Below are 26,076 nucleotides of genomic sequence, written 5' to 3'. Positions count from 1 at the left end.
GCCATGGCCATAGTCGATGAACGACTGTGGATTGCTACTACGGACTACTGTACTTTGGCCTTGGCAGCCAAAGTACAACCGACTCCATGACCGTCTTGAGTCGTCCCAGCATAGCCTTCACATTCACAACGTTGCCGACACTCGACTTGGAAATAAAAAAAATAAAAAAAATCCTTGAAAGATGACCGTACGAAAGCCCGAGGCGAAGCCTCATAAGGCAAAGAAGAAGCTGGTCTTTTATCGAAAGCTGCCCAACTTTCGCACCCAAAGTAGTGACGGCACCTGCTAAGCTTTCAAAGACTGCTCCTGACACGCTAGCGTAAAAAGCAATGACGTTTTCACGAGATTGCTTCACTGAACAAGTGAAGAAGAGAACGTCTCAGACGTTCTCTTCTTTACTTGTTCTCTGTCCCTTCTACTTTTAAGTTTCTGTTTCTACCCCAGTCTCGCGTTAAGTTCCATCATGCAAAATATGCATTGTTATCAACAACACGATACTCCATACCAACACTGCGCATGACTGGCAGCCTCAAAATGAGCTTACCACATCTGTGGCCAGGGTAGGGAGACTGCCAGTCTGCGTAAGACCTGGGTCCTGGGGACTGAAGAGCCACAGATTGTTGTGGCATTTTCTGCTACAATCTCGGCTGCCTTCAGAAATCTACAGTCATGAAAGTAGACACGAAATCTTTCTTTACGAGTGTCGCGCAAGCCGTGGTAGCTTCGTCGCTGTTCGAAGCGTACTCTGGCTAAACAATACACGTGGTAATCATTAACACGATACCTCTTACCAACGCCGCGCACGGCTGGCAGCCTCGAAATGAGCTTACCACATTTGTGGCCAATGCAGGAAGACCGCCGGTCTGCGTTACACTTGGGGGCTGGAGGAAAATACGTTGTGTCATTTTCTGCTACAATCTCGACTGCCTGCCGTGTTCAATAGTCATGAAATCAGGGGCGGATTTAGGGGGGAGGGGGGGCGACCGCCCCCTACGCTCTCGAGAAAAAAGGGTGTATCGTTACACCCTTTGTCCCATATAATACACCCAAAACTTAATTTCGACGTACAGAGCCCTATAGTCGAGCAGACGGCCCAAAATTTTACGAGGGGCTTGATAACGGTGCAATATAACTTTTTAAATAGCTAAAGTACGTATCAAAGACCACATAAAGAAAACACCGAGTTTTTACAGTACGGCCAAGAAAACCCGATTATATTTTTTTGTAGTCAGTAAAACGTACATTAGCTATTGTATTAAGTTGTACCACACGGCTATCAAGCCCCTTGTGAAATTTCGGGCCGTGTGTTCGACTTCAGGGCGCTATACGTCGAATTGAAGTTTTGGGGTGTATTATATGGGACAAAGGGTGTAACGATACACCCTTTTACACCCTTGTTTCTTGAGAGTGTAAGTTCTCCAAGGTAAACTTTAATAAAATCATTGATAAACACCAGCCAAAAATTTAGTTTTTGGTGACATTGCAACTATTGGGTCAACAAAATAGACCTGGGCAACGTTTCGGCCGTAACGTAATATCTCAGCAGACTCCCCCGTCCGCCAGCCGAATGCCCACCGCCCCTCTCTGGCCTGACCCATTAATCTGCCCCTGCATGAAAGTAAACACAAAATATTTCTTAAACTGCGTCGCGCAAACCCTGGTAACTTCGTCGCTAATCGAAGCATCCTTCGACTAAAAAGTACACGTTGTAATCATTAACACGGTACCCCTTGCCAATGCTGCGCGTGGATGACAGCCTCGAAATGAGCTTACAACATCTGTGGCCAAGGCAGGAAGACTGCCGGTCTGCGTCGCACCTGAGGGCCGGAGAAACACACGGTGTGGTGGCATCTTCTGCTACAATCTCGACTATCTGTAGTGATCAAGCGTCGTGAAAGTAAACACGAAATATTTCTTTACCTGTGTCTCACATGCCATGGCAGCTTGGTAGCTAGTCGAAGCGTCCTCCGACTTAAAAATACACGTTATAATTATTAACACGATACCACTTGCCAACGCTGCGCATGGCTGGCAGCCTCAAAATAAGCTTACCATATCTGTGGCCAGGGCAAGAAGACTGCCGGTCTGCGTCACACCTGGGAGCTGGAGAAACACAAGTTGTTTCGTCATTTTCTGCTACAATCACAACTGCGTGCAGTGATCAGTAGTCGTGAGAGTAATCCCGCAATCTTTCCTTACTTATGTAGCACAAGCCGTGGCAGGTTGGTCGCTGGTGTATCCGTCATCGAACTTCAAAATACATGTTGCAATCATTAACATGATACCGCTTGCCAACACTGCGCATGGCTGGCAGTCTCAAAATGAGCTTTGCACAGCAAGGTGATAAAAGCTCTAAAAACAACTGACCAGTGAAAAAGAGACCGACACAGAGCACTTACCACATCTGTGGCCAAGGTTTGAAGTCTGTTGTTGTATCATAGCATTTATACGGCAACTGCAACATGCCATAGATAAAGGCCGACAACAAGGATTTTGTCAATGTTCGAGAAGGTATCTGGTTGCATGACAAGGGTATTTGTAACCTGGACCAATGCAATGATTGGTCCATCATTGCATTGCAATGAAACAATGCAATTAATAGGCAGCAGGGGTTGGTCTGAGCAACTAAAATTAATTGAAGTGCCATGTCGACAGAAAGATATTGTGGTCTGTTAATAAGATTTTAAAACTGATGTGCTATCGGCTTATGATCTCCATTAGCAAGAACGGATGTGCATGGGCACCATAAGCGGCTTTTTGCTTTTGTAACATAAATATACACAGTGTTACGAGTAGTTCTAAGATTTCTGATCATATAGTCATTTTTTTTCCGGAGGTTGGTGCTCTACTCGACGGCAAAGTCGTCGCCGTCCGAAAACCACCTGTAGAGAAAAATTTGTTAACGCTACTGTGCAATGAAATGCGATCAGCGAATACACGCCGACACCCGCTCTGCCCCGCGTGCTCTGTTGTAGCCGGCAAAAACCGCGCGCATGATGCGCCAAGTACGTGTAGCACTAGGGAGCCTTCATGTGCGCTTTGCTAGGGTGATGCCACCCTTTGTAATACCACTCGCCGACAACCAGCAGCCATTTTGTTCCTCGGCGATAATCCGTGGGGCTTATAACCCTCCCGGAAACAAGCACCTTATCTTATAACCCTCCCGGAAACAAGCACCTTATCGGAGCAGCGTTGTGGAACCCACGGAGGGAGGATTAGCATTTTCCCCCTCGGATGGGATTACCGATGGACACAAAGGTCACTTTTCGGCGCACGGGAAACAATGAGAGAAACAAAATGGCGGTGGAAGAGGGTGTGGGAAAGGGAAACAGGCAGTTGGCATCACTCTATGCGAAGCGCACATGAAGGCACTCTATGTAGCACGGTATGGCTGTTCGCCGGTGCTGATCTCGTAACATGGCTGTGGAGCAACAGAGGCGAGTGCGAGTTTGAAAATAAAGAAGGCAAAAGACACTTTCGCTTGAATTATGAACGACTTTGTCTGATCCCAGTGCGAGCGTGCTGCCTTTTGCAGCGTTTCGAGTACGTGTGAGCACCTATAAAAAAATAGAGGCGTTGGTCCAGGGTAAATTTTTTTTCGCGTAAAATTTATTTCGAGACACGTGTGCCCCACCAAACTGTTAAAAAAAAAATAAAGCTTTTTTTAGGGGCTTTTAAAAGGAATATTTCAACGAATTTTGAGATATACCCGTCGTGTTCAGAAATAGGCTAATTATGATCCACATTATCCGTAAATGACTATCGCACGTTTGTATTTTGAGCCTGATGGCTGCATTCTTCTTTATAAACGGCCCACTCTGGCAAGCGCTCAGAGAGCAGCCAGCGGAGAGTACGAGAAAAGCTGCGGCGAGGCTTACGTCGTCAGGATGCCCTAGCCGTTCCAGCCACCAAATCGGTCCAGGCACGCCAACGATCGGGTCACTGCAACTAACCGCAAAGCTGGCTTTGTGTGAATTTTTGGTGACGTGTTAATCTTCTATAATCTAGAAGAGGGGGAATAGCGACGTCTCCCGTTGAGCGAGGAGTTTCTCCCTCCCCTCTTCTCTTGTGCTGGCCGTAGAGCTGTAGGGATGACATCAGGTTGTCAAGGTTCCCAGACGTGCATTACGAACGAGGCTTTAGCGACATCCGCCAGGTGCTCTGTGCTAATCGTTTAATTCGTTCTAAAATTTCTTTTCGTGTCTTTTTTAACGAGATATTGCGGTGTCCGATGTGATACTGCTCCTTTGAACACATATTGTCATGGGTGGTGACTAATAAACAAGAAATAAACAGGAATAAATAAACGTTTAATGTGGCGAACTTGTGCCAAAAATAAAAGGGTACAAAAGATAATAACAGAGCGTCGCGGTCGTCGAAGTCGGCGTAGCAGCAGAGTCAAACGCTGGGGCGAAAACTGACTCCGCTCGCCTTGCGGAATCCCTTATGTACCCTCGTGGGTTTCTGGATCGTTCGGCGTAGAAGGTTCGGCGCGTTTAACGTTCTAATGAACAAAAAGTAAGGGCGCAAACGAGCTGGTGTACATTGCACATGGTTGAAAAAAACCCGAGACTGCGGGTAAACGACACAACACTAAAAAGTCTCTAACACAGCTGAAATTTTTATTTTCCAAACCTGGTTATATAGGCACTTCGATACAAAAGAAAAAAAAGGGGGAGAGGGTGAGAACCCCAAAGAATGCCACTTTCCACCAACGTAACCTCTGACTAAACAACAAGGACAACAGACTCTGCGTCACGCACTTCTCTTATCTTTGACCCCTCGCTTCCCGACCGCCAAACACACTGGTAACCCCAAGCCCAGTAACACATATACAAAAAAGAAAAAAAAAGAAACGAAAAAAAAAAGAAAAAAAAAAAAGAAGGACCCATCCTCCCTTCTACCCGAAAACCGACAGACATAAACCTTGAAGGTCAGAACTTTTCACAGCCTAAGAAAACGCCGCAGTTCATTGTCCAACCCAAACGACGGCTTATTAACTGCATTCCCGTGACCTAATATCGTTATTGACTCTTTTATTAACCGCTTATGATCATCTTTTTCCCGCAACTCTACTGAAGTTAGATGCCACAACGGTACACAGTTTCTACATTCGATAACATGTTTTGACACTTCGGAGTACGGGTCTTTTTTCATTATACAACGTTTGTGTTCCATCATGCGCTCATTTATACAACGTTTAGTCTGTCCAATATAACAGAGGCCACAATCAAAGGGTATCTTGTAAACGACACCCGACGAACATTCTACATCCTTTTCTCTGTGTTTTATTGTGCAACCTGAAACAGTTGAGGCAAACGTTCTAACCTCGAATCAGCAAGACGGTTCTCGAATTCACCAGAACATCACATTACAGTGTCAATAAAAATGCGTAGCCGCGTCCAGGAATCGAACTCTGGCTTTTTGTGCGGAAGGCAAGCGCGATATCCGTCAGACCACGCGCGCGCTGCCTACTTGGCCAGCTGCGCGCGCGGCATTACTCCCCCCTTTAAAAAGTGCATCGTCCCGATGCAACTCAAAAACAAAACAAAGCAAATAAAAAGAACGGTAAACTAACGAGTCATTTGGAACACATAAGGTCCACAGTCCTATCGAGCGTAGTACGGCTTCAGTCGCACGACGTGGACGACTTCCGGTCGTGGTGGGCGGCGTGATGATGTTCTTGCTCCGTCGGGCATCACCTCGTAGTTCAGATCCCCGAGTCGACGAAGCACTTTGTAGGGTCCAAAGTAACGTTTCAGGAGTTTCTCGCTGAGACCGCGGCGGCGAATCGGTGTCCACACCCACACCCTGTCTCCGGGCTGGAAGTGGACGTCCCGACGACGAAGGTTGTAGCGGCCAGTGTCGACGCGTTGTTGAGCCTTAATACGGAGTCTGGCGAGCTGACGGACTTCTGCCTTTTGGGCAACCACGTGGGCGTCGCCGCTTGCGTCGACAGCCGGTTCGTGGGGTAACATAGCGTCCAGCATTGTCGTTACCTTGCGCCCATGCACCAGTTGAAAGGGTGTCACTCCGGTGGTCTCTTGCACGGCCGTGTTGTAGGCAAATGTGACGTACGGCAACACCTCGTCCCATGTCTTGTGCTCCACGTCGACGAACATGGAAATCATGTCGGCGATGGTTTTGTTGAGTCTCTCCGTCAGCCCGTTGGTCTGCGGCTGGTACGCCGTGGTGCGACGATGGCTGGTGTGGCTGAGACGAAGGACTTCTTGCGTCAGCTGGGCCATGAATGATGATCCACGGTCTGAGATCAGGACTTCGGGAGCGCCGTGCCGGAGGACAAAGGACTCGATGAAATACATGGCGACTTCAACAGCCGTTCCTGATGGAAGGGCTTTTGTCTCGGCGTACCGCGTGAGATAATCGGTTGCGACGATTATCCATCGGTTTCCTTGCGTCGACGGTGGGAAAGGTCCGAGTAAATCCATACCGATTTGCTGGAATGGGGCAGATGGCGGCGCAATAGGCTGAAGAAGTCCTGCCGGTCTCGTCGGTGGCTTCTTCCGTCGTTGATACTCGAGGCAAGATCGGGTGTAGTGGTGTACTGTCTTCGCAAGCTTGGGCCAGTAGTAGTTTTCGCGTATCCTCGCAAGAGTCCTGCTGTAACCAAGGTGTCCCGCCGTCGGGTCATCGTGGCAGGCTTGAAAAATTTCTTCTCGAAGACTGGAAGGGATCACCAACAGCCACGCCGTGTTGTTGTCGCTGAAGTACTCCTTGTACAGTACGCCTTGTCGGATGGAGAAGGTTGGCAGTGTTCGTACAAAACCGGGGGGAACGGCGCTTCCTTGTCCCTCTAGGTGCTCGATGAGTGCTCGCAGCTCAGGGTCGTCTCGTTGGAGTGCTGCCATGTCACTGACATCCAGAGCGCCGAGGAAACACTTATCGTCGTCCTCTTTGGCGCAGGCAGGACCGGCCTCGACTGGGGCCCTTGACAGGCAGTCGGCGTCATTGTGCTTCCGGCCGGACTTGTACACCACGGTCATGTCGAACTCCTGCAGTCGTAGGCTCCACCGAGCGAGGCGTCCGGCGGGGTCCTTCAGATTCGCCAGCCAGCAGAGCGAGTGGTGGTCTGTGACCACGCGAAAAGAACTTCCATACGAATATGGGCGAAACTTTGTTATTGCCCGTACGACAGCGAGGCACTCCTTTTCAGTCGTTGAATAGTTCATCTCCGCGTTAGACAGCGTCCGACTTGCGTATGCGATAACTCGCTCGGCTCCGTCCTGCACTTGGACTAGTACCGCACCCAGTCCGGTGTTACTGGCGTCGGTGTGGATCTCGGTTTCAGCAAACTGGTCGAAATGGCCAAGAATCGGGGGCGTCTGGAGTCTTCGTTTGAGCTCGTCGAATGACCTCTGGTGTTCTTCTGTCCACTCGAACTTTACGGCGTCCTTCGTGAGGTGTGTCAGCGGTGCGGATAGCTTGGCGAAGTCTCGAACAAAGCGCCTGTAGTAGGCACAGAGTCCGAGAAATCTTCTCACGGCCTTCTTGTCAGACGGCGGCGTAAATGCAGCTACGGCGCGGGTTTTCTCGAGGTCAGGTAGAACACCCTTGTTGTTCACGACGTGGCCAAGGAACTTTAGTTCCCCATAGGCGAACCGACACTTTGTTGGCTTGAGTGACAGGCCGGCGGTCTTGATGGCTTGAAGCACGGCTCGAAGTCTTCTGAGGTGTTCGTCGAAATCTCGTGAGAATACCACGACATCGTCCAGGTAGACGAGGCAGCTCTGCCATTTCAGACCTGCCAGCACGGTGTCCATGACGCGCTGGAAGGTGGCTGGTGCTGTACAAAGTCAAAACGGCATCACTTTGAATTCGTATAGTCCGTCGGGAGTGACGAAGGCAGTTTTCTCCCGGTCACGTTCGTCGACTTCAATCTGCCAATAACCACTCTTCAGGTCCATCGACGAAAAATATTGGGAGTGACGCAGTCGGTCTAACGTATCGTCGATGCTTGGGAGCGGATAGACGTCCTTCTTCGTCACAGCGTTCAGTCGACGATAGTCCACGCAGAACCGCAGGGTTCCGCCCTTCTTCTTTACAAGGACGACTGGAGACGCCCATGGGCTCCTTGAGGGTTGAATGATGTCGTCGTCAAGCATCTCCTGGACTTGATCTTGAATCACTTTCCTTTCCTTTAAGGAGACTCGATACGGCGACTGGTGGACAGGAAGTGTGTCGTCGTCGGTAACAATGCGATGTTTCACCATTGGTGTTTGGCGAATCTTCGATGTCGTGGCAAAACAGTCACTGTATTCGGCAAGGAGATCGACCAGTTGCCGGCGCTTCGTAGCTGGGAGCTCGGGGTTGATGTCGAGCGGCGGTGGCGTCGTGCTCTTCTGCTGTGGCGACGAGGTTTCCTCGGAGATTGCGGTGACCACCGCTGGCGCCTGAAGCTCCTCGACGTGTCCCACTGTGGTACCCTTCGTTGGGTGCTGCGGCTCCTCTCGAAAGTTCGTCACAAGAACAGTTGTACGTCTTTCTTGGAGATCCGTTACGCCTCTTGCGATACCAATTCCTTTTTCGAGGAGCAGTTGGACGCTGCCTTCCAGAAGAGCTTCACCGTGCATGGCTGCGTCGGTTATAACGGTGACGAAAACACTCGACCGCGGCGGTAGGTTCACATGGTCGGCGATAACTCGGATCGCGGTTGATATCGTGTTGGTCTCCACCGGCGGTAAAACAGGTTTTCGCAGCGTCAACTGGTTTGCCCCTAGGTCGATGACGGCGCCATACTCGCAGAGAAAGTCCATTCCGAGGATAACATCCCTCGAACAGTCTTGAAGAACGACGAACTTCACAGGGCACGTTTCACCGTGGATCTCGACGCGAGCAGTGCATCTCCCGACTGGCGTGATGAGATGTCCTCCGGCGGTTCGTATTTGGGGTCCATCCCACGGCGTCATGACTTTTCGCAGGCGGCGAGAGAGCCTCCCACTCAAGACTGAGTAGTCTGCTCCGGTGTCCCCGAGTGCCGATGAGTCGAGGCCGTCGATAACAACGTTTAGGTTGTTGGACACCGAAGCAGGAGCGTCGTTGTGATGCGTAGCGTCGGGAGAGTGCTAGCGCTCCGTCGTTCGTGGAGGCTCTTTACGTCGGTCGTCTTCGGCAACTCCACCTCCAGGGGTTGCCGCGCCTAGTTTCCCCGGCGAGGAGCGAGGGGCGACAGGCTTTCACGTCGGGGTCGGTGTATCGGTGAAGCTGGACGTCGCGGTGACAACGACCGGAACTCTCGGCGGGACGTAGGCTCGGGGGACTGGGGTCGTCGCAGGTACTCGTCGATCTCCCAAGGGCGTTCACCATACCGGGGGCGCGGGTCGCTTGGGTGGAATCCGCGCAGCCCGAGTCGTCGGCATGGGCATCGGCGGTACACATGGTCAGCTTCCCCGCAGTGGTAACATAGCGGGCGTCGGTCGGCCGTCCTCCAGACGTCTGTCTTCCTCGGTGTGGGTCGCTCTGGGGGAACGTGCGCCTGATCTTCCTGTCGTCGGGGGTACTGCGGCGTTGGGGCGTCTCTTTGGGGCGGCGCCGTGGCTTGGCGGGAAGCTTGCAGCGGTCGTCGGGCCATGGCGGCGTAGCTCAACGTCGGTTCCTCCGGTGCCACCGTGGTGACGGGAACCTCTGGTTGGAGCGCCCGATGCACTTCTTCTCGGACAGCCTCGGCGATTGAAATGGTTGGCAGACGGCTGGTGGTTGGCAGGAACCTTCGCAGTTCCTCCCGGACAACCTCCCGGATAATTTCGCGGATGTCCGTAACAGGCGCGTTTTCGCCGCTAAGCGGCGCGGTTGCAGTGACGCTTGGCTGCCGCTGGTAGTGGGAAGCGCGCGCTTGGAGGGCCCGCTCGATGTTTGTCGCCTCGTTGACGAAGGCCTTGACGGTTGCCGGCTTGTTGCGGACGAGGCCTCCGAAGATGTTATCCTTCACGCCCCGCATCAAAACGCGCAGCTTCCTTCCCTCTTTATCAAAAACGACGTCTAGGACGACCTCTAGGACGACGTCTAGGGCGATCTGAAGGACGATGTCAATAACGACCTCAAGGACGACCTCTAGGTTGATTTCAAATACTCTTAAAAAAAGGTACTGTAGTACTCCTTAAGGGGGTAATCGACTTGCAGATAGGGCAACCCCTTTTGGAGGTAACGTTACCCCCTGCAACGAGGATGCAAACTTACCCCCTGGGTTAGGGTGCAACGTTGCCTCCTTTTGGAGGTAACCTTAGTTTCTTTTGGTGTCGAAAGTGCATCCTTTCAGGGTCAGCCTTTCCCTCCTTTAGGGGGGAACTTTAACCCTTTTGAGAGGTAAGACGACATAATTGAGGGTGCGGCTTTTACCTCCTTTAGGAGGGAACTATGATCCACTTTGGGGTTAAATGTAAACGATGAGGAAAACAGCTCACAAAACGCGGACTACGAAGAACAAACAGGACAGGACAGTGCTGTCCTGTCGTGTTTGCTCTTCGCAGTCCGCACTTTCCAAGCTGTTTTCCCCATCATGTATGACAGCAACCAACTGGCCCAGTTCACCACCTTATTACAGGTTAAATGTACACTTGATGGAATTACTTTTACCCCCGAAAGAAAGGCACTGTGGCCCTTTGTGGGTGTGATAGTACACGCTTCAAGGGTGGGCTTTATATTAGAAGAAGACGGCCTAGTTCTGAAAGTAAAAGACAATGTTTTATTGTGGCTGTCACAAACAAAATGGCATAAAAATCAATGGCATGACTAGACATCTTATAAAAGTTCTAAGATGAAACCACTAAGCGCAATAAAGGCATCTGGAACAACACTTTCGCGGCTCTAGTTCGCGACAGTCAATAAAAATATCACAAAAACGTACATAAACAATCAGTGCCTACCCGGAAAATAACAGTGAATGCTTGGAACACTGCTTGGAATAGCGAAGCTTCCCCGGGGTGAACTCGAATGACTGAGTCTTGTACAAACCAGAATCAAAATTAACGCACTGTGATATACCATAGATTCTGTATCATACATATTGCAAACAGCAATACAAACCAGGACACGACACTAGCAATCACTAGTGCGTTGCAACTCAAGGACAGCAGTGCAGTATGCCCGTCCTATATACAGTAGTGGAATGAACGCTGGAGTAGAGGAAAGCGGACTCTGGGATTTGCTCTTCTAATGTGGAAAGAAGAACAGGCTCGTATCTCCTGCTGCTAATGAGCTGCAACAAACTACCGCCAGAGCCAAAGGGATCTAACCCACTTCAAATGAATCGCGAAAATCGGTTTTGACCATTTTGTATTTAAACCCTGCAAGCCATCAAAAACCATCTTGTATTTACACCTTGCAAGCGGAAATCACTGTGAACATGGAACCATAACCTTCGAATGCTTTCAGGCACCGAGTGTAAAGTAGACTGAAATAAATTAAGTATGCCAATGCTGCGCGAAGCAAAAAGCTGTGATTTTGGAAATTACAAAAATGTAACTATAAAGCAATATCATTGGCCCTCTGTAACTTTCAGAATCAACCATCCTGCCTTATGACAGACAAAAAAAAAAGCGTTAAACAAACGACATAGAAAAAAATTCCTAAACCTGCATAAAAAGACATTAAAAAAAGAAAATACTTTTTGGCATTTTTTAAGGTTTGAAAGCAATGTGTTGCATGTGACTCCACATTTGAGTGTTTCAGATCAATTAAGTACTCTAGTGCAATGAATCTGCGCCTGAACTGGTGATGGTACTCGTTGTTAAAAATGAAATAGAGGCAGAATACAACCAGGACTGTCTCAGCAGGCGGCGCGGCTTCGAGGCCTCCGTCCACTGCCACATAGCTGGGCGCCTCAGGATTAATTAAGCTTGAGGTGACAGCCACCGGGTAGGTTGGACTACCCGCCTGGAACAAAACAAATGTGGAAATTATGTGATATGAAGTTGAAACATATCATCCACAATTTAAAGAAACTGTGAAGAAATATTAGATTTTTCTAAGACGCATTTGGAGCATTGGTGGGCCACTGATTCCAGTATTATAAAGCATCAACCATACCAGACGTGAACAGTTTAACTGTTGACTAACCACCACTGACTAAAATTATCACATGGCGGGTGGCAATCGTAGATTAGTAAGCACTTGGTATTCACCGGTCATGTTTAAATTTCTCACCCCGATTTACTTAGGTGACTAACAAATCTTAGTCAAAGGGGTACAACTACTGCAGCAGGTTAATCTATACAAAGCTGATTGTTGGGCGAGTTGGTATTGTACGTGAAAAAACATAATTGCGCTTTAAGACAAGGAAAGAGGAAGAGCATACACCACAGAGCGGTACACCACATTAGCTACTCAGCTCCACAGCAGACTCCCATGACCGCCAGCCGAACCTCGGCAAATATTTTTGCCGAAGTGCTCTGCCAGATTAAAATTGAATGTATGTTTTATTTAGACATGAGAAGAACAGCACACAAGAACAAAAATACAGAAAAAGAACACACCGAACAAGACACACTCAAGCGCCTTGTGTGTCTTACTCTAATTTATTTACTCGAAGTATACCCTCAATTTTCTCTGGAAAATGAACTAACGCCACACACACAACGAAAATATAAAAATCAAGAACCTCATTTTAAGTGCCCAAATGCGAACAAGAACCTCAAAATAATATATCTCACTACGCTTACCTGCAGTTGCGTCCAAGGTAGAGGGCATCCAGTACCCTCCACGAATTCACCCTACAACGTTGACGCAGGAGGAAAGAAATATATTCAAACAACTTCAAATAATGCAAACTTGAGCCATGTCTCACTCGCTTACTGAATTATCAGACTTTTAAAAATGCCTAATTACACGCAAAAAAAAGCCAGGACAACGATATAATTGGTAGACTCTCTGCCGGCAATAACTTAATGACCTTATTCAGTAATATACTACTATTAATGTTTGCGAAGCGCACGAATAATTTCTAACTGCCGAAGGTCTAACTTCGGCAAATATGTAAATATTTTTGCCGAAGTAGTTTGCCAGATTAAAATTTAATGTATGTCTTATTTAGACATGAGAAGAACAGCACACAAGGACGAAAACACAAAAAAAAAAACACAAAAAAAAACACCGAAAAAGACAGACTCAAGCGCCTTGTGTGTCTTACTCTAATTCATTTACTCGAAGTGTACCCTCAATTTTCTTTCGGAAATGAACGAACAGCACACACACAAAATCAACATAAAAATCAAGAGCCCCATTTCAAGTGCACAAATGGGAACAAGAAAATCAAAATAAAATATCAGACTATGCTTACCTGCAGTAAACAGTGTTAAGAACTGTCGCGAGATGAATCCAAGGTAGCAGGCATCAAGTACCCTCGACGAAATCACCCTACAACGTTGCTGCAGGACAAAAAAAAATATATTCAATCAACTTCAAATAATGTAAACTTGAGCCATATCTAACTCGCTTACTGAATGATCAGACTTTTAGAAATGCCTGATCACACGCAAAGAAAATGCCAAGACAATATAATTGCTAGTCTCGCTGCCGGTAGCGACTTCATAACCTTATTTCGTAATATACTACTATTAATGTTTGTGAAGCGCACGAATAATTAGCTCAGACATTTATATTCGGTATTTCAAGGTAACGTGAAATTTTATCAAACTCTTTATTAAACCTCGTTAAATAAAAAAAAAAAACGTTGATATTAAAAATTAGTGTTTAACACTGACTTTTACAAATATCAACGACGTTGAAAATTAATCACGCCGGTTGGCCGGTGCGGCCAAGGGATGCCTGATCGACTACTGCTCTGCGAAAAAAAAAAAAAGACAACAACCACCTTATGAGATTTTCAAATATTTGACCAGATCCTCAATTTAACGTCCGACGCGACGCACCAACGGCCTCCAAAAGAGAAAACCTCCTACCCCCCCCCCCCCCCCCCCCCCCCCTTAAACGAAGGCGACCCCCGATTCAAAAGGCGTCTTGTCGCCTGGCTCCAGGCTCGCCGGGGCGCCGCTCTCCCCCTTCCTCCACCCGCACACACATACACCGGAAAAGGCTCCTGGCTACGCCACTGGTTAGCGGATGTCAACCACAGTGATGTCAACCTTCTAAATATGGGCTAGTGCAAGCGACAGTCATTCCTGTTCTTGCCCTTTATGAACTTCGATGGTCTAAACCGTGTCTGCGTTGGCGCCACACACTAATTTTATTGAACGCTCGACGCCTTCAAACATGCCAACATGTCTTCCAACCCTTTGTCTAAGGAAGACGGGGGTCGCCTTCCCGGGGCGGTCATAACCAACGCCAACTGCCGCCCGCACAGAACATTGCCTTACCTGCATACGGTGCACACGGCTTGGATCTTCGACTGAAGTCAATGGTGCGCTCTCGGTGACGTCGTAAGAAGAGACTGAGCCGAACAGGAGAATGAAGAACGTTTCTGCGCTGGGACGCCTCCGTCGAACGTTCGAGAAGAAAGACCGTTGCGTCGGTGGCGTCGGCGCGTCGGCGGGGAACGCGCTCGGCATGGGCAGGAACTCTCCCACGCATGCGCGAAGAATGACGTGTCATACGAGGAGACCAATTAGCGAACTCGTTTTCGCCTTTCCACAGCCAATCACAGCGCCCAGGCTTTGGCAGCGCCCAAACAGGTGCACTCTCTGGGAGGTAATACTTACCTCCTTGGTGCTCCTTCGCGGTGAACTTCACCGTGTAGCACCGCATTCTTAGTGTCTGCTGCGCCTGAGGAGGTAACAAGCGGAGCGCTTCCCCCCTGGCCGGAAGGAGGGTGGTAAAGGGGGTCTGTTACCTCCTTTTGGTCCCTTTTTTTTCTAAGAGTGAGGACGATGTCTAGAATGACCTCTAGGACGACGTCAAGGCCGTCAGGTCTTTCGAAGAGGGTGCGAATGTGAAGGAGTGTGAGAATGTGAGCTCAAATGGCCTACTGCACGTTCCTATTGTGCATTACGAGGTCAGAAAGTCCAAGAAATCCTGTAGCTAAAGAATGCTATTGCACTAAAAGGACGTGCGTGGCCACTGCGCGGTTCTCGGCAGCAGGCACGGCGCGCCGTCGAGGAGCAAGGCGATGCAAATCGGTCGGTACTCCAGTGTTTTCTGTGTGACGTCCCTTCCGTGACCAAGTTGGTGCCACTAAAGGGCGAAACACATGCGCGTCAAAACTGCTCGATCCGACGTGCGAACTGCCGGAACGGACGCTCGAGGGCGAGGGTTTTCGTAGCCTCCGGTGCGACGAAAACCCTCGCCCTCGAACGTCCGTTCCGGCAGTTCGCACGTCGGATCGGACAGTTTTGACGCGCATGTGTTTCGCCCTTAAGTTCGCAAACGCACCCTGTGCCGCTCAGTGGTCACATGCGGTCCATATTTCATAGGGAAGTTGTAGAGGAGGGTGAGAAATCGGCGAGCGACACGGGAGGATAACCTAAGAAAGCTACATGGCTGACGTCATGCCCTCCCCGTGGTTGCGTCAGTCGATGGTTTCGGTTGTGGTCCGTGGTCTCGCTTCTCGGCTCCTCCGGCTTCCTTTTGCGTGAGTTGACTTCCGTTGGTGGCCATGGCGTCGCGGAAAAGAAAGGCGCTGATCTTTCAAAAGTTTGAGGTTCTCCGGGTGGTTGATGGCGGCTGTACAACACTAGCACGCACGACACAAGAGCGCCGAAATTAAAGGGGTAGTGAAACAAAATTTTAGCACCGATCTTGTTGCATAAATATGGGCTAGGGACAGGCACCACCTCGGAAATATAAATATTGCGCTGTAAAACACAGGAGAACTAATTTTAAACATAATTAAACGATTTCAAATTCTCATCTGGTGGATGGGGGGAAGTTCTCGTGACATCACTTGTGCCAAAATAGCAGCGCCGTTCTGCGGCAATACGGCGTGCCGGCAGAATTCGCCTAGGCCTGAACGCGTTTGCAAAGCCTTGGCGGAGAAAGCCAAAGCGTAGTTGGCCACAGTGAGCTCGTTCTCGTTGCGGCTCTTTGCAGGACACGGCCCGAGCATGCTTCTGGCACGGCCGGTATTAGTTGCTGCGAGTCGCGAGCTGCAAGCCGTCGTTAAAAAGGACATGTTTGAACTACGAGGGTGTCAGCAAGAGCCACGCAAATGCCAAATACCTGTTCACACTCGGAGCGGACACGCGCGTTTGATCGAAGTGCTGGATTCGCTCTGTTAGACCGCGTTTCGGTAAGCGCTTCTGGACCGATCTTTTACGATTGCAACTCGATACTGACATGACACTCGGCAAAGAAAGGTTAGACCGACATCGCGTAGCTCCCACGAACTGCTCGACACTGACGTAGCGTCGAGTCGGAATAAAAATGGCATACTAATAACAGAGTGTACATACCGAGTTGCCAAGGTAATCCGTATGGCGTTTATTTGAGCTCTATATCACACAAAACAAGGAGATACAATCAATGAGAGTCCCTTTTCGACGACAGCGTTCGTCACCGCCTTCTCGGAAAACAAGGAGATCGAGATGACAAGAGGAAAATATTGACCTCTGAAATTTCGTTCAGGGATCAAACTACTCATCCGGTAAGGGTCCACAAGGGTCGCGCGGGCATATTCCATTCAGCAGGCCAGCCGGTCATGGACAGACGGTCTTGGCCAAGGACCGCCGGAGCAACGGTGCGCCGAGTCGATGTTGCTGCTAGGCCTACTATATTCTGCCGAGCTCGCTGGGTCGGCAGAATCGTGGCTGTTGTAGCTCTTCTCGTGTGTTTGTGGATCCTGCGTTCTTGATCGTCGTGGTCTGTTTTAAGTACTCCTTCCTTTTTTTCTTGCTGGTTGAAGTCGGGACGCACGAGAAGAGCACGAAGAAAAATAAATGTCCGTTGGTGGCCGATACCAAGTAACTGAGCGACGCTGTCGGCCTTGTTGATTTGATCGTAAAAAGTGCGTAAGACAGCTTCGGAGCTGTCGTAGGATTCTGTCGTAACCTGCGCAAAGGTTACGACAATTTCGTTTCGAGAGCACGGGTTTTCTCTCAAATTTGTCGTACGCACTTTTTTCGTCGTGAATTCGCTTTGAGAATCCGGCCTCAGAGCTGGTTTTGTCAGTGCTGCCGTGGTTGCCGACTTGCCGTGGTCCCGTGGTGCAGCGTGCGTGCAGCCCTTGCACATCTCAAACGGCCACGTTGTCACAGGTCGTAAATCGTCGACGCGCCACCAAGTGGCAACGCTCGTACCCACAACATTCACGCCGTAGCCTTTCCCGACTGGCACAAGTGACGTCACGAATGCGCCCAATATCCCAAGACGCATCGCGCTCTCCGATGGCCGATTTTTGAGCGCGCGCCCAATCGGGCCCATTAGGGTGAAAAATATAGCCATCCGTTCAAAATACAAACGCGCGATTATGATTTATGAATATCATTGATCATATTGAACCTATTTTTGACCATAATAGGTGTATTTCAAGTTTCGCTTCAGTATCCCTTTAAAGGCCGGTTCTCACATGCAGCGAAGCTCTGATGTAGCGCTGCTCACGTGCCGTCAGCTACTTATCGTCTGCCACGAGCAACAGTTTCGACGGTGCGATACAAAGCTGGTGAACGCTCCCGTCGGCACGTGCTTAGCGCAAGGTCAGCGCTATGCTTGTAGCGCTCCGCTGCATGTGTGAACAGGCCTTAAAGCGCCGACAGTATAGCGCCACGACGTTAGCGCGCGCGACACGAGAGCGCAGCGACGTTAGAGCGCGCGACTCGAGAGCGCTGCGACGTTAGCGCACGCGACTCGAGAGCGCAGCGGCAGTAGCTCGCGTGTCATTAAAGCGCCCGTCACGAGAGCGCTCAACCAGTCCAGCGCGAGTGACCCGACCCGACCGACCACTTGTTCGGACATCGCGTGTTTTATGTGAAATTGACGGGGATTTACGCCGCGGCATTCGGCAAAATAAAGCTGACCTACAAATCCTTCAATCAATCCTTTTACTACCCGCGGCACTATCCTCGTGTAAATGTTCGGTGTGTATACGTGTCTAAAACTTTTTATGTTCGAACATTTATTTCCGTTTGTGCTGCGGTTTTTTCTTTAATATTCATATTGTGAGGGTGCGGATGACAGGGACAGGGTTAAACGTTACTTAAAAGGGTTTAATAACGATGGCGAACTCATACGGCGGTTATGGCGGCAACATAGCATGGCGGGAGCGTCGTCCATAGTCCCTTGGTTGAGCCAGGTTTAGCTTTGTGAATAAAGATGTCGGCAGGTGGCACTATGAGCCCTGCTCACATCCGACTCCCTCTTAATAGGACGAAGGCCCTTTGGTCCCGAAGCTTTCATTCAGAAAGGTAGTGTCAAGTAGTTCGGCAGGCGTCGCACTCGTTGGGTACTCGAGCTTGGACCAGGGGTTTTAAGTTCTGTGTTGACACTGGGTGTTGGTCCGGTTGTTACGGGTTCTGCTTCGGCACTGGCTGTCAGTCCAGTTGTCACGGGTTCTGCTTCGGCACTGGCTGTCGGTCCGGGTCGCAGATGGGCAAGGAGGGTAGGGTCTACGTATGAAGGACGGAATACTTAGAGCTGGCTGGAGTGCGCAACTCTCTCGTTTTTTGATGAGTTATCAGCTGGATTAGTTGCACGGCGGATCTGATAGGTGACTGGAGTCTTCTGCGCGATGATTGGATAAGGTCCCTTGTAGGTTGGAGCAAGTTTTGTAGTGCTATCTGTGATTGGTTCTTGACGTCGAAGCCATACATGCTGGCCTGGTGTAAAGGTGACATGGCGATGGCTCTTGTCATAGCGAAGTTTCCGTTGTTGCTGAGCTTGCTCAGAATTCTGTTGCGCTTCGGCGTTTTGATAGGTCTAGAAGTCTTGCTTCTGCAGGAAAGCGACGTCAACAGAGAAGGAGCTCGCGATTCAGCATAATGCACTTCTACGGGCCCGTGTATCTTCAAAGTTCGGGTGGTGGCAGTATAAAAAAAAGACGCATCAGCGCCCCACACCAGTGTTCACGAATAACACCGGTCACAAACTCCCAAGCCCCACCGCTCTTCTCGACACCGACACGACATACGACAACAAACTGCATCAAAACGCCCCAAAAGTGAAGGCGTCTGCTCCCGTACTGCAACTGCTGCAACTAGCGGAAGTGAAGTGTTGGGCGGATGTCCGGATGTCCTTCACAAATATATATAAAAAATGCTTTGCGCAAGGATCATTTTCATTTATTATTGTATACGTAATTACAGAATCCCAATAATTTGTTTTCCTATCTGATTCAAGCTAGTCGGACTGCTCATAACACTGGTCAAGCAAGAAAATAACAAAAATTTGAACTTTTTCATGACCGGTTTAAGATTTATTGTTAACATATCGTTATTTATTGCAACGAACTAACATTATAGATTTTGCCTCCATACTTTTTAAATGCAAATAGGGGTGTCGCGAACCGGCCGAGGTTCGAGTTCGACCAGGTTCGACTTTGTCGAACCTTTAGTGCAAATTTCGACGAACCTTGTATTGAGGTTCGACTCGTGTGCGCATGCGCGACAGGCTGGCCAGTTGGCTTCGGATTGGATGGCGATGGCTAAGGGATAAATTAAGGGAAGCGCTTATTGGCTATTTCAGTTAATACAGTACAAAAAAATTAAGTTATTAACTTCTTCAGTGTTTATAATTGGTTTCTTTTAATTGCAACTGTTTATAAAATAAAATAACCCTTTGCATAAAAAAAAAAATTCTCCAAACCTAGACATGATTGTATCAAGGTCTGGCCACAGTGTCCACACAGTCGAACCGGTCGATTCTGATGAAAAGGTCGAAGGTTCGTCGAACCGGTCGACCCAGTCGAACCCCGAAAGTTCGACCTAAAAATCCGGTTCGACAAAAGTTCGCGACACCCCTAAATGCAAACAGTTCTAACACACGGCTGCCCATTGCGCCGTGTTTTGTGTATTCTTCTATAAATTTGTAATGGTCAGCGACCAAAGAGCTCACCCGCACATGTCAAGCTTATATGCGCCGCGGGGAGAAATGGATATCGAGTAGGAAGTGTCGGGCGTAGTGTCGGTTGTTGTGTTTGTGTACATGTCGGTGCTGTGTAGCTGTGTGCTGTGTTGCCTGCGTTGTATGTAAGGTTGCTGTGTAGTCGTGGTCGTTCGCAGTGTTAACATACTCGTCTTTTTTTTTTAAAAAACAGGCTGCTAGAAATCTCGATAGGTGGCGCAAGTTACCGCCAGTTTGCTCAAGTTATTTATCCATGTGAGTTCGGCATTCGTTTTTTTTTTTCTTTTTTTTTTTTGTCTAGCGGCTTGTTGAAGCTACCGACGCCGCCGACCGCCGACATCGCACGTACGTACCTTTGCAAGTAGCGTCCGCCGCTTGGAGACTTTACTGTGTATAAAAGACATCGAACGAGAACTAACAAGCCCTGTGTGCTTTCAATTCGGCTGAAAGGCGCGCGGCTCGCTGGGCTCGTCTCTCGCCTGTTCTCGGCCGCTGGCCGCCATGTTTCATAAGGAACACGCTCGAAACGGTTTTGCGGAAGGCAGACACGGTGCAGCGTGTTAAGTTTACACAGCGCCTCATGTGTAGACGAAAAACACAGATGGCCTCGTGTAAAACGAACACGTTTCGACGTGTCCGCTATGGGAACGGTTTACACGTCTGGGCGTGTTATTTTTGCTAACAGTGTACGCAGGCTGCCATAGCCATAGAGATCATACATACTAACTCTAGAGGAAAAGGTCCGCCATTTTCCCATACATTCTGGCTGCCGCAAGCGGCGGATCATGCAGGCAGACCCTCGGGGTCCCAAACACGGTTACATCATCAGAGCAGTTTCGTGAACTTCAACAATCCACGAACTTACCGGTGGAAAGATATTCGCGTTCCTTTCGAAGGTTTCTTTTTGCATAGCGCGCAGATGTACGGCCTCGCGTTAACGCTAAACTAAACCATATACCTGGCTTCGCCGGTGGGGCGCGGCTGGGCGCGGTTGAGGAATACGAAACTGCGCAACCACCAGATTTCCGAGATTTCGACAGAAGGAAAGTTAATGCAGCGTTATGACTTTATTGCTTTTTATAAGCGTTAGAATAGCTCAGAATTTAGTTTACAACGTTAAATTATCACTGTTTATATTGCTGAGAGTTTTCACTCTTCGCGTTTACCATGGCAACGTTGCTTTCTTTCTCTCGTGTTCTGTCGCTCTCTTTTGCGATCGTTCACTCGGGACCCCGGGTGTCGGCGCACGGGATTTGCCACTCCTCCTCACCCTCCTTTACCCCCCTGGCCATAGCCCACTGACGAGAAACTCCAAAGCTCAGCGCAGTCGGGCAACACTGACGTACACTCTCAAAACCAGGGACGCGCGCTGTAAATCGCTTCGTTCGAGACTGCCGCTGGCCGCTCCGTCGGCGTCAGCTTCCGGGAAAAGAAGGAAGTCGGCCGCCATACTCCACCGTTTAGGTGCTGCAGGACGGCGCCCACGGCCGTGTCCGAGGCGTCGACCATGACGCACTGTGGGATACCCGGCTGGGGGTACGCCAGGAGTGCGGCATCAGCCAGGCTGTCCTTGATTAGTCGAAAAGCCATCGTCGCCTCGTCGTTCCAGTTTAGCACGCTTGCAGCACTTCCGGGGCCAGACAACAAGCTGTGGAGAGGATGGAGAATGGCCGCGCACTGGGGGACGAAACGCCGGTAGAAGTTTACCAGTCCGAGAAACTCGCGGAGCTGGCGCCTCGTGCTGGGCTGCGGGAACTCTTCGATGGCTTCGACCTTCTGTGGGTGTGGTCAAATTCCGGAGCTTGAGATGACGTGTCCAAGAAATGCCAGCTCGTGTACTCCGAGCTCGCACTTCGAGGTATTCACGACGATTCCATTTTCTGTCAGGCGCCGGAACACGGCGCGCAGGTGCTCCTCGTGTTCCTCCGGCGAGCTGCTCGCAATGAGCAGATCATCGAGGTAGGCGTGGCAAAGTCGAGGCCGTGCAAGACGCCGTCAATGTTCGCAGGGACGCACGCAGTTCCGTGCGGCGTTGCCGTAGCTCCGGTGATACCAGCATACTTCTGGCTCTGCTGTGGTTCCGGCTTTGCACTCCGGTTTGGGGGGTGCGCGCCAGATGCTCGTAGGGCCGCCACTGTGCTGGTGAGGCACGAGATCTCCGCTCGGAGCTCGTGAAGTTGGTCCGGTTGCGCTGGTTCCGCTTGCCCGGTCGCGACAGAGGGTGTTGCGACCGCCATAAGTGCGTCTGCTTGCTCGGCCGGCTTGGATAGGTCCTTCTCTCCGGTGGAGGTGAGCACCATGCGGACGTTTGATGGAAGCCGTTGAAGGAAAATCTCCCGAAGCAGGAGACTGTCGAGACCGGCCGCCGTGCTGCCGAGCAGTTGTTGCATGTGGCGTAGCAGTTGACTGGGCGTTCGGTCCCCGAGATCAGCTTCGCGAAGAAATTGCTGCAACCGCTGCGGTTCCGAAGGCGATACCCGGCGAATGAGCGTCCGCTTCAGCGTGCTGTACGCATCCTCCGCCGTTGGGAGAACAGCGGGTCGCGGATCTCGCTCGTTGTTGCGGGCGGCAGGCTGCTCACCACGTGGTGGTACTTTGCGAGGTCCGCGGTGGTGCGCCATGCGGCGAACTGTGACTCCACCTGGAGGAACCAAAGCTGGGGGTCCGCGGTCCAAAATAGGGGCAACTTGACGTCGACGGCGGCAACCATCGGGACGTCGAAGCTGAGTTGATCATTCATTGTGCGATTGAGCGTCGCGGGTCACCAATGTTGGGACGCAGTTTGGGAGAAGTGATACCATAGGCGTCCCAAGCTCAACTTTTTATTTCCAAGTGCCAGTTCCCGGGCAGGTCTTCCTCCTCGGCCTCACCTCCTTTCCCCGTCTTCTCCCCCGCTCCCCACATTCTTCAGTCACCGCGGTCCGTGGGCGAGGGGAATTCTTCCGCGCGGGTAAAGGGGGGACATATCCGGTTGGCAGGCTAGGTCAGGTTCGTCGGGCAGCCACGCCCGCGCGTGGCGTGATATGATCACCACAGTTGGTAACCATGTGGGACCCCGAGGGTCTGCCTGCATGCTCCGCCGCTTGCGGCAGCCAGAATGCATGGGAAAATGGCGGACCTTTTCCTCTAGAGTTAGTATGTATGATCTCTATGAGTAACACGCAGCTGTTGGAGAGAGGGAAGGAGGAGAGTTGCGCATGCGTAGTGTGAGTGCGGACTACGACGCCGCGGGACATAGACCCGAGCAAGAGATGCTCCGCATCTAAAAAATTACAAACTTCTACTGAAAGTGGATTGTTCGGCGATCACTCGCTATGGTAGAACGAGACAAGACTCCAACCAAGCGCACCATATCCTGGATGCGATGCACTTCTTTGCAACAGCGTGGGACACTGTCTCGATCGTCAATGTCCAGCATCACTTCCGCAAGTGCAGGTTTGAACGTGCGGGCTGAGTGCAACGCCAACTGAGATTCCGAAGACGCGCAAGAAATGGAGGATGCGATGAAGAAAGTGGGACCCCCTCACTTACTCGGAATGCGTGTCGGTTGAAGAGAACGTCGTCACCTCTGAACCGCTGAGCATATTGGTTATCATCAACGAGCTCACCACGGCCGACGATGCTGAAAGTGATGAGGAGGTTGCGGACTCAGTCAACACCCACGTTCGCGGACGCGATCATGGCATTGGATACCTTGCACAGGCATATGAGTGTTCACGGTTGGGCGGACAGTGAGAAAGAGTTGCGGCAGCTCAGAAAGGGATCAGGGTTGCCAGGTAGTTTCTAGCTCAAACCGCCAAAAGCCAGACGGTGTAGTTCAAAAGTAGCCAAATGCAATAAATTTATGTAGCCCAAAAGTAGCCATATTCTGCAGAGCCGAAAACATTATGCGCTCGCATGTGCGAGCTCAATTCGAAGGCACTGCGTCTGCATATCTAGGGTTTAGGAGCAGCTTGCAAGATCTACAACATCTTAAAACGCATTGAACGGTTTGTTTCCAACACAAAAGTACGAACATTTTTCCCACGTGTTCTTGCAGTCACATAGTTATGAAGCAATCGCTCGTGCCCGGCTTACTCGCCTCATACACGATTTCTGTGTTAAAACAGGCAAAAACTTCTTCAGTGTTGATGTCCTTACAGAACTCATTCTTCCCAAGGAAAGCAAACTTTACATAGAGGACGTTTTCAAAGAGTTGTAAAGGACATGTTCTTCCTTAGGCCTGACTTTGTGAGGGACACGTGACTGAATTATCTCTCCACGGCGGCATTCGGCATGGGCAGTGTCGGGAGCGCGATGGCAAACTCGGATAGCAACAGAAACAGCTAGGGCAGCTCCTGCGCATTGGTCTTGGCCTTGTTCGGAATATTCATTGTCCCAAACCTGTTGTCTTTCGTGGTGGCTCGTCGTACTTTAAGAAACTTCCATGTTTCGCGGAATAACCTCCTTTGCTATATTAGGTACAACACGCGTTATCGGGCGCCACCAAATTCTGCAGTATGTCTTGAGTTGCCTTTAGTATAATTTTTCCACGGATGTGGTGCTTCTTTTAGGAGGATGGTGGGAAACTCGAGGAAACAAGAGACACCAGAAGGAAGCAGAAAGGACTTGGGAGCATAAAATAAGCCACAATTAATACAAAAGCAATGTGGTCGGAACTGAATCTAGGTCACGGTAGCTCACTTGTGCATAGCCTCCTCTATACGGAGAAAGCCTGGCACATCGACGACGGAGCCATAGGGCGCGCGGCCGAAGGAAAAAGGAGAGGAGGAGCGCGCCGAACGGTGACCAATATGGTAGCGCAGAGCAGAAAGGGCAGACCTAGACAGCGAGCGCTTGGGTCATGAGCGGCCGCTCCCCGAACCACGCTTGTTTTTGTGTTTTCGTCACCGTCGTTTTCGTACTCCGGGAGAAACGGGCGCGGCGATTCGAAAGGGCGCAGGGAGAAACGGGAAAGGGTGGACGTTGAGTTTCTCCTCTCCACGATTGCGACAAGAAAAGAGAGAGAGAAAAAAAAAGATTGTTTCTGCGTTTGGCCGCTCGCTCTTTTGTGGCGCTAGCAGGCAAGGTTCTCTCCGCTCCCGTTTCTCCGCCCCTCCTTTCCCATTTACGGCGGCCGTCTTTTCTCGCTGACTTGAGCTACTAATATGTTCTGGCATCACGCCCACGAATCTTCACGCAGAAAATTCCTAAAAGCGGGAATCCAGAAAGGGTGGATTGTCGCTTTTTGTCCATGCGAAAGTGTATTCTGTACATCTTCTCTAAACCAAGCAAGAAAAAAGAAAGTGCCGCGTTAGGATTTGAAATAGCCCAAAAATAGCCACATAGCCAACTGCCAAATTTCGACGCCAAATGCATGGCAAAGTAGCCCAATTTGGCTATTAATAGCCCAACCTGGCAACCCTGAAAGGGATTGACAGTAAAGATACGTTTATACTCCAACGTAACGTCGATGGGCGTGGCGTAGCGCGCACAGATACTGAATGGACGCAGATATCGAGTTTCGGGTTGCCGGCCAATGAAAGGCGCGCGTTCTGCTCTACGCCCAACGTCGTTGGAAGCGCCAGGCAGAGATTACAAGCTTTTTTTTAAACCTGAGCTCACATACCCACGAAAGTTTGAGTGAAATTAAGCTGTGTTATGACAGTGCTTCCTGTCTTATCTTTGGCCCCGAAAGGGCCTTTTCGTTGTTTTTTTTTTTTTTTTTTTGTCTTTTTTTAATGTTTTTCCGGTTTGTATGTTTTTTTTCACGCGGTCCGCTGAGAAACATATCAACGATGTTCTACTACGTCCTTTTGTCTGCGTTATGTCCAGATCTGCCTGGGACCTAATGCCTGCACTACTGTCAAATAAATAAATAAAAACCAACCGGTCGGCTGCACTTTGTTCTTTATCCCCACTATGATGTCCTTTTCACCCCTTGGTATTTTTCCACCCGTCCCCAATTACAAGAATGCCACTCGAATATAGAATTTTTCAACGAGAAATAGACCTTTTGCCGAATTATCCAAGCATCTAAAATAATGTCGGGAACGTAGGTACACGGACTGCATGTGCTGGCGTCTTCAGCTCTAACTATCAAAAGCAAAAATCTAAAACAAATGGCACTTCGCACGC

The sequence above is a fragment of the Ixodes scapularis genome, unplaced genomic scaffold (genome assembly GCF_016920785.2).
Source record: "Ixodes scapularis isolate PalLabHiFi unplaced genomic scaffold, ASM1692078v2 PGA_scaffold1__304_contigs__length_218370807, whole genome shotgun sequence".
NCBI classification, from domain to species: Eukaryota; Metazoa; Arthropoda; class Arachnida; order Ixodida; family Ixodidae; genus Ixodes; species Ixodes scapularis.
This window is presented reverse-complemented; position numbering follows the sequence as displayed.